The sequence below is a fragment of the Geospiza fortis genome, unplaced genomic scaffold, assembly GCF_000277835.1.
Source record: "Geospiza fortis unplaced genomic scaffold, GeoFor_1.0 scaffold130, whole genome shotgun sequence".
Lineage (NCBI taxonomy): Eukaryota > Metazoa > Chordata > Aves > Passeriformes > Thraupidae > Geospiza > Geospiza fortis.
Genome location: NW_005054300.1, coordinates 6504792 through 6519483, shown reverse-complemented (window position 1 = coordinate 6519483; position 14692 = coordinate 6504792). Strand labels below are relative to the sequence as shown.

The 14692-nt window shown below is 43.7% G+C and overlaps 1 protein-coding gene across 1 annotated transcript in view; it reads left to right on the top strand.

The window, feature by feature from the left end:
• Positions 1-8946: 8946 nt before the first annotated feature.
• Positions 8947-14692, top strand: part of ENTPD1 (ectonucleoside triphosphate diphosphohydrolase 1) — a 22341-nt gene continuing 16595 nt past the window's right edge. The window contains exon 1 of the mRNA XM_031063588.1: positions 8947-9177. The gene's annotated coding sequence lies outside the window, so the exon portion shown is untranslated. The remainder of the gene's footprint in view (positions 9178-14692) is intronic.

Here is a 14692-nt window from a genome sequence, read left to right as displayed (position 1 = left end):
GGCGCCGCGCTCCAAGGGCGAAGGGGGCGGGGAGGGCAGAGCACAAACTCGGTGGAAGTGTTGGTTGTCAGGAGACCTCGGTGGGAACAATGGCTGAGGGCTGGAAGCAGCGCGGTGCTGGCTGCGAGGGGCTCTCGGTGCATGGGCTCGGAAGAGGAGAATTCCCCATCCGGCAGCCTGGCAGCCCTCTAGCCTTGAGTGCGGTCCTGAGGAGCGGGGCAGGGACCCGGCAATAGCTGCAGATGCTTATTGCACGGTGATTTTTCTACAAGATACATGTCTTGTACTTGGCTTTGCCTTTTATAATCAGCTGACACGGTGCACGTAGCAGCACTAGTCACAACGTTTGGCAGAAACATTTCCTAGTTTAGTATCAGCTTTTTTCTATCTGGGTGCCTTACCCTCTGTTTACAGCGCCTTCTTCTGCAACACGATCCGTCTTTCCGTGCTGCTGACAGCTCTGCGCTCCGTGCGGGGCTTTCAAACACAAAGCAGGAACTCGGACAAATTCACAAGAGGCAGTAAACAGGAAAAATATTTGGGCAGATAGTTTCTTGTTCAGTACCAGGTGGAAGTCTCTCATTCATCATTGTTATGACAACGGGGAAACAAAATGTGATTTCTTTTCTCCCCCTAGAATAAATAAAATGTTAAACTGGACCTTTCCAACCTTTTATCTTCATAGAATGTGATAAATGGCATTTGAGGGGAAGGAGCATTTTCTCAGTCTGACAAGCATCAAAATTTAAAGCAAAGACTGGCGGAAGGAGAAGGTTAGCTCATTAGTTTATGCAGTCATGAGTGAAGCTGGAAATATTTGGAGATAATTTGCCTCTGTTGAGGAGGGAGATAAGAATAGCTTTGAAACCAGCTTTTAAAAGTTTCATTCCAAAAATGAAATATAATGCTTGAACAGAGATGTCGTTTCTAGTGGATGAGGAATCACAGGGAAGAAACTTGGATAATGAGAACTGATTTAGGAAAAACGACCACATAAGCCTTCTTTTAGAAAGTGGAATTTTAAAGAGACAGAAGGAAACTAAAGGAAACTGACAGTGCTCAAGCCAATTGCAGATGAGGCAATGATGGTTCTGTAACAGGCTGACCCACAGAGCATGCAAGTATTGCAAGACCCCATAGAAAATCAGTGCAATAAATAGCAAGGAATTGCATTTCATTTGTGTGGGAAAAGAAAACACCACACTGCTTCTGAGACTGCCTCTCTCAGTATCTTTTCCAGAAGCAGCAGTCAATTGGCTCAACACAGGGCAGTCTGAGACAGGTGGTATTCATCAAGTAGTAGGAAGGTTCCACCTTGAAATGAGGCACAAATGCACACCAAGGGCATGTCCGTTCATCACAAAGGAATTATTAAGAAGTGTTTCAGTAAGACACCTGTTTCCTGTGAGCCATGTCCACAGGGACTGTAATAAGTGCCTTTGGAACACTACTCTTCAGTTTTAGGAAGCTTGTTTTAAAACACTGACACCGTCAGCTCTGCTTTGAAATTGGCTAAAATGGCACCAAAATAAATTCTGTTTGGGATATTACATAGCAACAGGTTATATCATTGATCACTGAATACTTGGGCAGAAAACATGACAACCTTAAAAATACATGTTACTGGAAGATGCATGGCTGTGCTTCAGTCTGGCAAGAGCATGACACTGATCTCATGTAGACAGCAATGAAAAGAAAGAAACGTTATTAAATCTATCTATTTTAACATAAAAGGTGCTCATGTAGTAACTCTGATTTGGAGGTCTCTATATACACAGAGATTAATTAATCGCTGTCTGATGACTGCTCTCTATAGATCATTCCAGCATGGAACAGTAATAAAGCAAAATCTGACAGGGAAAAAAATTAAAGGAATGTGAATGGAAAAATCACAAGTTTAATGAAGATATATTGAGCAGCACATCAAAACCAAGAATGAAGATGACTTTGATTTGTTCATTCAAGCAGTGAAGTTAAAACAAGTAAATTAAAGGAAAAAACAAGTAAATTAAAAGGAAATGGAGAAGAGGAAGTGGAGAACATCTGATGGAAAACATAGACTGAATTGGGGAAGATTATTTAGAGAAAGTAAAGATGTCAGGGGGAAATCTAAATTTATTAGGCCTGGCACAATTCAAAGGAAGCATTTAGTATGCCTTAGGAACAAAATAATGTGTGTAGATCAATTGCAAGATCATTATGGAGGTGGACAGAGCAAGATTTTAATGACAATGCAAGACAAAACCAGAAAAGTGTTGGCTAAATACTTTTCCAAAATTGGGGGAGGAGGGGAGGCAATGAATTCTGATATAAAGGAATATTTCATGGATATTCATGGAAGTACTTTGATTTGTAGATTAACGTTTTGGGGTCAATAAAGTTTAACAACAATTTGAAATGAAATGTGCTTAATACTTACTGAGAAGATCTATAAGCAATACTGTTAATTTTCAGCAAGCTGGAGCACTATGGATATCTCTGACAATGGGAAGAATGCTATTGTTCACCCAATATCCCAGCAGCATGATGGTGGATATTCTGGAGAGCTGCTGTCAACATAGCCTGACATTAGTCTTATAGAAATTACTGGATAGGTCTCCTCAGTAACCAAGTGTTAATGGCTAGTTTGATTATATTCTTTTGGTTATGTAGAGAATAAAACTTATCAAAGTAACTTTCAGAGTAATATTGTAGAAATGGGTAACACTGTCAAAATGGATAACAGAATGAATGTATGGAAAAGGAAATTACTCATCCCAGCCAGAAGCAAACTTATGAGTTCATGTGGCCCCCTCAAGTGAGCAGATTGGTCTGCATCCTAGGATGGAGATAGTCCCACTTACAAGAGTCTGCAGCAAGAACTTCAAGGAATATGTTTCTTTTGGGTTTGGAACTTGGCTGGAGAATGCACTTAAAAGAAGGAGTGGTGGGAAGTATTTCAAGTAAAAGATCAAGTAGATCTTTTAATCTGTCTTTACTTTCTTGAAGGCTCTTTTGTTTACACAGTAAGTCAGCTGATTTAAAAAAATAGCTGTCACACAAGCCTGGTGTGATTCCCATTCGGAAAAAAAACCAGGCTGCATTTTGTCTTATGCATGTGAACATTCATTGAAGTTCTAGGAAAAAAAAATAAGTATTCTTAAAAGCTGAGTGGCTGTTGAATAAATCTGGGTTGTAAGTTAAGGGACTTCCAAAGCCTGACTCTCCGGATAGCTAAGAACCACCACACAAAAGGAAAACTGGAAGAACTGAATTCCCTGGCTGGTATTTGACAGCCATGGTCTGGATTATAAGTGTAGGACTGGGAAGGCACTGGTCCTTTATTTTCCAACTAATTATTTGCACTTTCTTTATTTTCCAGAGGAAAAAATGTGGTTGAAAAGATTAAACACGAATACCTTCCATGTTTAAACTTCTTCACAATAGATACACTTCCAATGTTGTTCTGATTGCAAAAGTCTCCCTATGACTCTCTAGCAAAGAATGAACTAATGGATTAAGACCTGGGTAACAATAGACCTCAAAATAGTTATCAAAGGAAATAATCATGAAACAGCTGTGTTTTCAGAGGTATTCTGCAAGAGGCCTGATGGCATTAGACATTTCCAATAATGATCTAAAAAGCATAAAATCACTGCTGATTTGCGGATGGAGTTTGTCAATGCTAGGAGGACCAGTACAAATACCAATTAAGTCAGAGGAAAAAGTCTAAAGAAGCCAAGAGTGGTTGGAAAGATAAAGAGCAAATAAAAGGCTTTAAGCCAAGCCTGTAAAAGCATAGCTAATGTGACTTTGTGAGGAAAATTGGACATTCAAACGTTGAATAGACCAGAAAGATTTCCAGACAATGTTGTTCAGAAAAAAATGTTTAGAGGTGTGTGCATGTATGTATATGTCTATAAATATATATATGTCTGGGACAGCCATAACTCAGAGGTTTTGGGTTCTTTGTTACCATGGAGGAAGAAGGTTGTCCTCTAGTCAACCTTATTGACCACTGCAATCTGTTTGCCCCTTGACTTCTAATTACCAAAAACATGCAGAATACCCTTGGGGAATTTCTAGAGGAGAAAGAATAAATTTAAGAGGCCGAACATCTGAAAAGGGTGGCAGAAGCTATAATAATTTATAATCTTTTTGGTTTTATCTAAGTTGCAAAACTGGCATCATGTGGTACAAAAGTATCATGCTTAGTTACATTCCTTCTTTTCCTAAGACATCTTTCCACCTGTGGGTTTGAGAGCAGCAGAAAATGAAATTTTTGGATTAATAGCCTCTGGGTAGGTATTTTATACCTTCTTAGTAGCCCAATGCCCAATAACAGTGTTCCACAGAGCTCGATGTGGTTGGAAGTGTGTTGAGACAGAAGCTGAGTTCTCAGCTTAGAAATCATCTGTTCAGGGTGGTTAAGATTTTGTTAGAGACAGAAGTGTTTGGGCTGAATTGGGACAAAGTAGGTGATACTGAAATTACTTTGGAGGGCCCCCTCCTAAGGGATTAGTATTGCTTGAGACTGAGCAAATTTAAATTGTAAAATTTTGGATCATGTTCACAAGAGAAGCACCCCAGTTCATTTTCTGAAAGCCAAGTTAGATGTGGATTACTTATAAAACTCTATTATTTTGTCATCTAGGTGTGAGAACTGGCTTTAAGTTTCAACTCATTGGAAACCTCCCTCTGAGCAGAACTGAAGGTTTGTGGCAGGCATTTCCATCAGAGTCTCTTAGTCACTGAGCTGTTGCCAGAATGCTCACAATGGAGAACAGCAGAGCCTAAGAGTGCACTTCTACTTTTTATCATTTCATATAAATCTTGCTGAAAGAGCAAAGGCACCTGTCCTTGTCTCTAGCCTTGTTATTTTTATTCTGTGATAACTTTCAGTTTGTCCAACTTGAAAGTCAACACTGGCCCAAGTGAGAGAACAGAAGGAGGGTAAGGGTAAAAGTCACTTTCATGAAAGTTATTGGGAGGTGCAGGAGGAAAATCTTCATTGCAACACAAGGAGAGACACAAAACAAACCCTGTGCTCTGAAACGTTGCATTAATAGTACAAATTAAGAAAAGGGGAAAAGTGTGAGAGACCAGATGGAAGAGAACAGAGTCGGCTAAGTGCACACTGAACAAATTCATCTGCTCACATCATCTCATGCACTCACTGCCCCCGAATGTGGAAAATACTGCAAAGATCTGTTTCCCAGGCTGCTCTTTGTCTTTGTCCCTCTGTCCCTAGTGCTGCACTGGCTGTTCACACTCAAGGGTGATGCAGGCAATGTAATGGTCAGTGCTGTCACTGTCCTGTGGGTGCTTAGCCACCACCAACAATGCCACAACTCTGCCTGTTGTGGTTCTTGTCTAAAACCTTTGGGGCCCTTGTCCATTCCAGCTTGGGAAGAGCTTTCAGTGAGGATTTGCAGAGCCACTTCACTGTCTTCCTTTATACTGCCTTTCAAACTCCCCTTGTGCTGTCAACACAGGGATTAAGTTTCTAGTATGAGAAGCCACACACCCATCAGTCTGACCTGTGCTGTTCTATGCTCCCTTGTGACCTTCATCCAGCTGAATACTACATCTCTTCTGAATAAAAAGTACCCCTTACAGGGTAACTGACTGATTTACAGGCTGGGACTTGCACCTTTAAGCAAACGTTTTCATGTTGCCTGAGTAGAAGTTAAAGGCTCTTAGTTTGATTTGTATTCTCCCATTTGATTTGTATTCTTCTCCTGAGAATCTTGGCCTTGATCACAAATCATGGTGAGTGCCAGAGTGTTCTTGATGGAGAGGATGCAAAGAAAAAGGACCTATTTTTACAAAGGGATGAGATTTAGTTTGTTTTTTTATTAACTGTCCGCAACCTCTCAGCCAAAGCTCAAACCATCCCTGGCCTTTGAGCTCAGTGTGCTGACTGGAAAAGGTTAGTCAGCAGCTCAGGACTCAGAAACCACTTCAGCCTCTCAGCTGGTTCACAGCACTGTCACAATCTGCTTGTAGGGCTCCCGAGACAGAGGAGACACAGGAGGGGCTGGTTCAGCTGCTGCTTCAGCTGCTGTGGTTTCTAACGTTCACCAGAAGTCCCGCTGCCGCTGGGGGCAGGGGAGGCAGCAGCATCTCCACCTTCCTCCCTGGGCTTAGCAAGAAGGGGTAGACTCCTCCAAGAGTGAGGGATGGAGGGAATTTGGAGTCCCTTCAGTACAGCTGATGGATGGAAACATCCAGAGTGCATGGCAGAGCCCGGGGAGCAGGTATGCAGTGGGAGGAAGGGTGGAGCTGCTTTGTGGAGGGTGGGTTTGCTGGTGGGGACAGGTAATGGAATGGGATTTGTTCCTCTGCTGAGAACTGTCCCTCCCTGCTGTTTGCCAGAATGGGAGTGGGCAGCTCCTGCCAGGGAGAACATCTGCTCTTTGCCACAATCAGCCCCTAGCTGCTGGCTCCAGATTCTTTTGGGAAATGTACTGGAAATCTGCAATTTGAATTGAATGTGCCAAATAAATTGATCTAAAGCTTCTATATATTTAGTCTCACTTCACTGAAATCATGTAGGAAGCTTACTGTTTGTCAGCTTTGTTTGAGACTGCAGTAAACATGAAGACAGTGGAAGCCAAAAAGAACTTTATTCTGGTAAATCTAGTGGTCAGGCTCTTGTTTACAATACTTAGAAATACTGCTGTGACCAAAAGCATGAAAGCCATACAGAAAAGCAGAAAAGAATGCTCCAGCACGGTTCTTTAGAATTTATTCTGTCATTAACTAAAGAGAATTGGGATGGTATTTGAAAGGTGGAACTATGGCATAAGACAGAGGTAGGATAGTCCCTTTTTGTGGTACAGCAAACAGAGCAGTTAAGCAAACTGTGAAACTAAACCCCTGCACTTCATCTTAAAAATAGTGGTTTACAATAGAACCTGGCCCCATGCTATGCACTCCTTGTTAAAGACAGTAATTTCACTGTTGCTTTTTAGGTTACAAAGCGTGTCTCAGCTACAGAGACCAGTAATTTCTCTACCAATTTAAGAATCTTCAGTCCTGTGGCCACTTGGCACCTAAGAATGTTAACTGGATCCCATAAGCCTTGCTGGGAATAGATGTCCTTCTGTAAACAGGGATTTGGAGAACTTCTTTTGCCTCTCTGTTTCTCAGGAGATTGTAACAATAAATTTACACATCTCAGGAATTTTTGGTGTGCTGTAGCAGTTAGTCTTTAGTTTATTGGCATCTTTATAATGTAGTAATGAATTCTTTTAGCTCTGCAGGTTTCTCCTTCCTCCATCCCTGAAGTCTGCAGGAAGGAGACACAGGGAATGCTTTCATTCCTCCACGGGACTCTGATGTCTTTGTTACCCTTTTCCAGCCTGTTTCTTCTAACCTAAATGACATTTTTAATTTCTATTCCCTGCTTTTAAAGTTGTAGCAGAACTGCAGAGAAACTGTAGCATGAGTCATGTGCATACTTTACTGGACCATTAATCTCCAAATTGCTGTTAGTCTGGCAGAACATCAGAGAATATATCAAAATGATGGAAGATGAATTTAAGAGTAGCTGTAACCAAAGTGTGCTGCTCTTTTCCTGGACCTTGGGAATTCTGCCTCTTTGCAGGAGAGAGTGTGCTGCAACCCCTGGTCCATGAGAGCTACCCAGACAAGTGGGTGAGGTGGTCCACAGTGCAGAGCACTGGGATGTCTGCTGCTCTCTTATGCTTTTTCATCAACCAGGGCCATAAGGCTAATGGTGCTGACCTCTGTAAACTCCTTGGCAATGTATGAGTGAAAAGCACTGTGTCATTTAAGTGTAATGAGTTGTTATTAGGGAAAGGCTGACAAAACTATGATGGGGCCTCCAGCATTACCTGGTTTGTATTAGTTTCCTGTATGATGTGGGCAGACAGCACTGCTGAGAGCTGGGGTCAGCTGTGAAAGCCACAGAGCCAAGGGGAGCCTGGCAATATTGGGAAAGTAGTGAGAGAATCCTGGCCTTGCTTGGTGTCTGTGTGGTGGGAGAAGGCTGGATTCATAAGACTGTGACATGAGAAAATGTGAGTGCAAAAAGCCTCCTTGTGGGTGCTGAAGTTCTGCTCTGGGATAACTGCAGCTGTCCTGTCTCACAGGAGCTTTATGGGAGAAGCTGAGGTTAATGCCAGCCTTGCCCTGCAAGCCTGGGTATAGGAACAGTACCAGGTCTTGGCTACACTGATGGCAATGGTCTCACCCTGTGCTGTCACAGGCAGCTGCTCTGCAGGGGACAGGCTGAAAACAGCTCCAGCTCTAACATTGCTGGTGAGATCTTGGTTGAAAACTGTTTTAAATCCTCAGTGGTGAGCCTGGTAGTGACACCCAGGGACAGGCTTCAGTGTTGTTCTGCAGGATTTCAGCATCCTCTAACTTCCCAAAGACTGCCACTGCTGCTGTGCTCGTGCTGTGCCACGAGCTCTGAGCAGGAGACCTGGCTGCATCTGAGCAGCAGAACTGCATGGTAACCACAGCAGCCCTAAAACCTACTTCCTTTGCTGCTGTCATAACCTAACCAAGCCAAGGAGACCCTTTGCCAGCTGCAGTGATGGCCTGTGAGAACACACCGTGCATAAGGTAGGCATGCAGCTGGAGGTGCAGGAATACTCCAGCTGGCCTGGAGGAAATGTGAATGGAAATATGTGTGTGACAGAGAAGAAGCAACAGGAGTAACAGAATGGTCTGTATTGATAACCAAGGACGTAACTGACTGCACTAAAACTGGGTGAGTGCTGAAAAATGTGTTTGCAACAAGTCTGGCTGCCTGTGCCCTGATAAGCCTCGCATGGATGGTGTGTCAGGAAAAGGCTTGGGTGCTGATAAAGTGCAGACTAGTCCTTGGGGAACAAAACTGCTCAAATAACAGAGGGATCACAGTAAACTCAGAGCGCACCTTCTGTGCAAGTTGTCCTTCTCCTCCCCCCACAAGTGGGAGCTAAGGTACCCAAAATGGGGGGGGGAACGGCACTGAGCAGCCACCTGTTCTAGTTAAAAGGGCTTTCCAGGAAAAAGGATCACCCTGTGGTAACCATTAACTCCTGAAGATGGCAAAAGACCTGCTCAAGAATTTGTAGCTTGTCACTGAAGAGGAACCCAAGGTGTGCAGTGAGGATTTGGCACTTGGCACACTGGCTCTCATCTCACAGAAGATCCTGCTGGAGCACCTCAGCGAGCTTGGTGCCTGTGAGTACAGGGGGAGTGAGGAAGAGTGAGTGTGAAAATTGGACCAGAACAATTTTTCAAAACTAACATCGTCTTCCTGTTTCGTAAGGTCATGTGCTGTTGCTGCAGTAATTTGCTGTATCATAGCTACATTAAAAACTTCTCCATTCTTAAACAAAGCTTTCACATCTTTTTTCATTTATAACTGCTAAGACCATCAGAGTTTAAGAAGCTTTTGTTTTGGTGTGATCAGTGTAGCAAAAATATAATCAGGCCTAAGTTGAGCTGTAAGAGGCTCTAAGGGCTGAAAAATACTGGATAAAAATATCAGACAAAACAGGAGGGCAAGGAAAATTCTCAGATGCTTTCAGTGATGGCAAGTGCAAAACTGAAACTACTCCCAAGCACTTTGACTTCACTGTTCCCACCCAAAGCAAGTTGACTTCCCACATGCCTGCGTAAAAGATAAGCAGGTCATGGCCCAGGAAGAGACCTACTGCTGAGAGCCCTCTGAATAAGAGTGCTGTGGGAGCCCAGCCAGTTCATAAATGGATTCAAGACTAGGGTTCCCACATCTTCTCTGAGCAGACAGCCCAAAGAGTTACTGTACAGCTCCTATTTCTCCTTCAGCTGCTAGCTTTCATTTCTATCCTTCACATCTCTTTAAGTGAGCCCCATTTCTTTGGGATCAAATCCTGCTTTCAATTAGTGTTGTTTGCCTTATGAGCATCTAAAGTTTATTTTTCTCTTGCTTGTCTTTTTCTGAGTTTAATTGTTTCCTGTATAAGATGGTGGTTTCCATAGATACCTTGGACATCATTTATCACTCCTTCCTGGACATACAGTTCCTCCCAATGATTTACACAACAATTTGCCATATCTGCTTGAGACCTTGGTTTCTTCATCCATATCACTGCTATACTGAGCATTTTAACACTGTTGTTCTAACATGTCATGTTGATAAGCTGCCTTGTTCTCTTTGCACAGCTTTCAATCCACATGATGGAACTCTTGTCTGGCCAGTTTTATATTCAAACATGGTACATTGCATGTCTATTTTAGGATTTTGTACTGCTAATTGTTGGAAACTTTAGCTCAGCTTTTCTCTGCTATGGGTAACTGTTAAACAGAACAGTGTTTTGTTATTTTTGTTCCCCTCCCCCCCGCCCCCTTGAGAAATGTTATCAAAGAACAAAGTCTGGCAAAGTATTCCGGGTTGGTATGCTCCTAAACGAGAGCTGAGATAGCAATGACCGTTGTTCTTTCAGACAGCTCTAGCGTGAGTTTTCTCCCCTTATCCTGTCTCCACCTTGTCCTGGAGGAAAGCATTTGTCCTGGATTGCAGAGGTAGACGATAATGTGAGTCACTGCTTGGTATTTAGTGGTGGGAAATTAGAGCGCTATCAGCCTCCCCAAGTCCTAACAGAAACAAAGAAAAATCTGGACAAGGTGTAAGTTAGTGCTCTCTTGGGTTATTTTGCTCTTATCAGGCTATTCAATGCACAAGTGGGGCTGTTCTGCTGATTCAGCATCACGAGAAATGATGCCAGGGCAGCTCCAGGCCACACTTAAGGAATTACAAAGGAGACCATTAGAGTCACAAGTTTTCTCTTTAGCTGATTTATAAATGGTTTTGTTTTCTTTCTTGATCATTTGTCCTAGAGCTGTTAATAAATAACTTTTTCAATGTCCCTGCTCCTGCAGGAGATGTGAGAAAAATGCGTGCTCATGTGAACTTGCTGCAAGCTCTGCAGCTGGGCTGGAGATCCTGTGGCTGGAAGGTTGGCTCTGGCTTGAGCTTGGAACCTCCCATCCCAAGCCAGAGGGAGAATGGTGCTGAAAGAGGCTGGGAAGCACGGTGGCTCCAGGGAAGCAGCAGACCTGTAGCTCCTTTTTGCATGGCCCAGGGTTTCTGGACAGAAGCCACAGGGCTGCTGTGACTGTCCCCCTGTACCTGTGCTGCCTTATCCAAAATATTTCATGTTTGTATTTTGAAATATTTGAGGCAAGAATAGTGGGGAGAGGGAAGATTAACGGAGATACACAAATTGAAGGCCAAACTATGGCTTGATTATAAATGGATTTCTTTCCCGTAGCCTGATTCTTCTTTCAGGATTCACTGCACATCCCAGTAATAAGTAATCTGAACTTTAGAGATTAATAGCACCCTGTGCCAGACCATTCATCCAGCAAAACTCCTTTGCTGTTTTGTTACATGTCAGCATGAGGCTCCAGCCTTTTCAAAGTGCTCCTCTGACCACGAAAATTTGGATTCATATTTACCTTATTACCTTTGTAGCTTCCAAGAAGTATTTCTTCTCTTATGCTCAGGAAATTTGTCAAGGTCTGTGCCCCACAATAGCCTCTGATCCCATGTTCCTTACCATTGGTTGTCACTAAAAATACCACAGGGTAATTTGTTTCCTGCTATTTGAAATGGAAATTGTAGCAGCATGAGGAACAGAGAATTATATTCATGCCAAATATCATGAGCTGAATTCTCCTCATGGTTTGTGGGAATCCTAGTTATTACAGCTGACCTCTGAGAAATCAGTATATTTTTCCACATGGCCTAGAGAGTGGATGTACTCCTCAGCAAGAAAAAGAAACTGTTCCAGCTGTCTCTTGTCCTGTGCTCTGCAATGAGGAATGGAGATTACAGTGCTGACAGCTGAACGTAAAGGGGTGAGTTGGGAAGTGTTTAAACAGAGTGCTGGTTTTTTTTTATGCATGCAGCCCTAACCCTGGCCTGCTGAAAGGAGGCAGCAGGGCTGCTGCCCTGCCTGAATAGCAAGGGCTCTTTGCTTCTTCTGCTGGGATTAGTTGCAAAGGGAAGGTGCCTACAGTGTTCTCTGCTGCAAATGGGTGCTATGCATGTTAAGGGAGGAAAAACTCACTGGGTACCTTATAGGACTGAGAAATGCTCTTCTAAGGCAGCAAACAGAGGTGCTGGAAATCACAATACCAAGGGGTGGCACAACCTGGGTATGGGCAAAATCCCAGGGACAGTTAGGCACTGCAGCATGTGGGACTGCTGTGGAATGGGCACCGCCCCAGGGGCCTTGCCAGCGGCTCTGCTGATGCTGCACCAGCTTGGAGCAGTGTTTGTGTGTCTGTGATCAGTCTCCAATGGTTTTGGTCCTGAATGGGAAGTGAAACTTCAGGAGAAATGCTGGTTGCTTTCGTGCGCAGAAATCGTCGGGCAGCACAGGCAGCGGCTCCGCTGGCTGACATGTGGCACTTTGGGCAGCTGGGCTGTTTTGGAAAGCAGGGAAGTGAGCCCCTGAAGGCAGTAATGTTATCCAACACACGAGGTCATCCCAGGAGCCTACAGTTCAGAGAAAAACATCCCTGAGGTGTGGTGAGAGGCTTGGTGGCCTCAGCCCCTTCAGGGCAGGGCGGGCTGTCAGTGCAGAGGGCTCCCAGGAAAAGTGGGGACTGCTGGGGACAGGAAAAGTGGGGACTGCTGGGGTTCTGATTTGCCACCACTGGGAGTCAAAGGGTACAGGGCAAGCTGTGGGTGAAGGGGCGCTTGGATCTCTTTCCTCTGCAGTCATTCCCCATCAGAACCTCCTGTGGGGCATTGCAGCATTTACAAAGCTCAGGACTTTTTGTTCTCCAGGAAGTTTCTGAACTTGCTGGCCCAACATGGGTGTTGGAGGGGGGAGTGGTTCTTCTGGAGGCTGTTTCCTCTCTTTTTTTCATAATAACTTGTACATCCCCCTCATGTGTGGGTGGTTGATGTGACACAGGAAAGGGTGGGCCATGCTGGGCTGGTGATGTGACTCACACATCATCCATCTTCCAGTGTAAGCAGTGGTCCTGCTGTCTTCAGCAGCAACCATAATTAAATATTTGTACACAATAGCTGACGGGGCTGAACTGGGAGCAAGAGACCAAAGCAACTGAAGATCAGTGCCTGACACCAGCCAGGATGCTGGGGACAGAGACAGGCATGGTTTTCTACACAGGGACAAGAAAAGCTGATATGATGGTGGATTTTAGTGAAAGACAAGGCAATTTCTCAGAACTAAGGGTGACCATCTCACAATGTGCAATGCATTACTTCTAGCTCAAGAGAAATGTGTGTTGACCCCAGTCACAAGAGAAAAAGAGGAATTTCTATGAGAGTTTCAAATTATTAAAAAAGTAATGCACACTTATTCTGTGTCAACAATGTCTAGTAACTCTTAAAAGAAGTAACATCACAAAATAAAAAATACTTGAGCTGGATCAGCAGAGTATTTAAAATGTGGAGATAGGAATGCTAATAAGAAGCAGCCCATTCTCTTCTTATTTCATTCCACAAAAGCCATAATCCAGCCATTGAAAGCTATGTTAATTTGAAAATAATTAAGTCTCTTTAAGATGCATATTCGGAGGCAAAAAAAAAGAATTATAAAATTAGTGCAAATTTAAAGTTGGAAAGTGTAAAAGGTGGTCAAAAGAAGCGTAAGGAAAAAATCATGGCCAGGGAGTTAAGAAGAGAAAGAAGAATGTAAGATCTTGAGCCCAAGTGGAAGCCTGGCAGCACTGTTGGGCCATTGCAAGTCTGTGTATTCAAACTATCAACAATGACAAAGCTGAAAAGTGTCAGTCCCTGGTCCATCTTTTTTTTTCCCCAAAAGACAAGAAAATGCCTTCACATCATGTGATAGTCAAGCATATTCAAACAAAAATTTAGCAGGTAATCCGAGGAGGAGGGGAAGCCTCCTTGAGCTCACTGGATATTTTCTGATGAAACTTCAAGCTTTGTGGATAATGGCAATAAATCTTCTCCAGTTAAAATATAGTTTGATGGCTAGTAGGAAATTAATGCCAGAGGTTTCCTGACAGGAAATTGATGTAACTGATAACAGTTTTCTCTTCTGATTTGAAAAACATCTTTGATGTGAGAATTGTAAAGAAATGAGTATGAGTACAAGCAGGATACAGGCTTAAAAGTCCGGTAACCATCATATAAATGTGAAAAAAACCTATCTAAAGGTATTGTGTCAGCAGCATCCTGACACTTGCTGGTTGTATTTAAGAATATTGAGTATCTGGGTCTGACTGCTGTGATGCAAGCCAGAAAAATATCTTCCTACAGAGAGATTATTTAATGAGCTGGGCAGAGAGATTATTCAATGGGCATTGGACTTGGTGGGGGCAGTGTATGACACCAGGGAGATGGGCTGTGAGGCCAAGGAGGGAGGGGGTGTCAGTGCCTTGCAGAGAGGGAGGCTGAGCACCATCCCCAGCCCTACAGCGTGGGAAGGTCTCTGACGGGGGAACCTGCTTTGTGCATGGCGACTGGGGCACTTGGTGTGGCAGTCTGGGCCACTGGGGCTCAGGCCAGAACCTCTGGACAACACCTCTCCAGCAGAAACTGCACTGCAGGGCCAGGGGGATGCCGGGGCACAAAGACCCTCTGTGCTGCAGGCAGCTGTGGAGAGGAGAGAAATGTGTGCTGCCTGCTCCTTTGTATCCATCCCCTGCTCTTATTGCTCAGCTTTTGCTGCCTCCAGCACCCAGCAGCTCTCCAGGATTT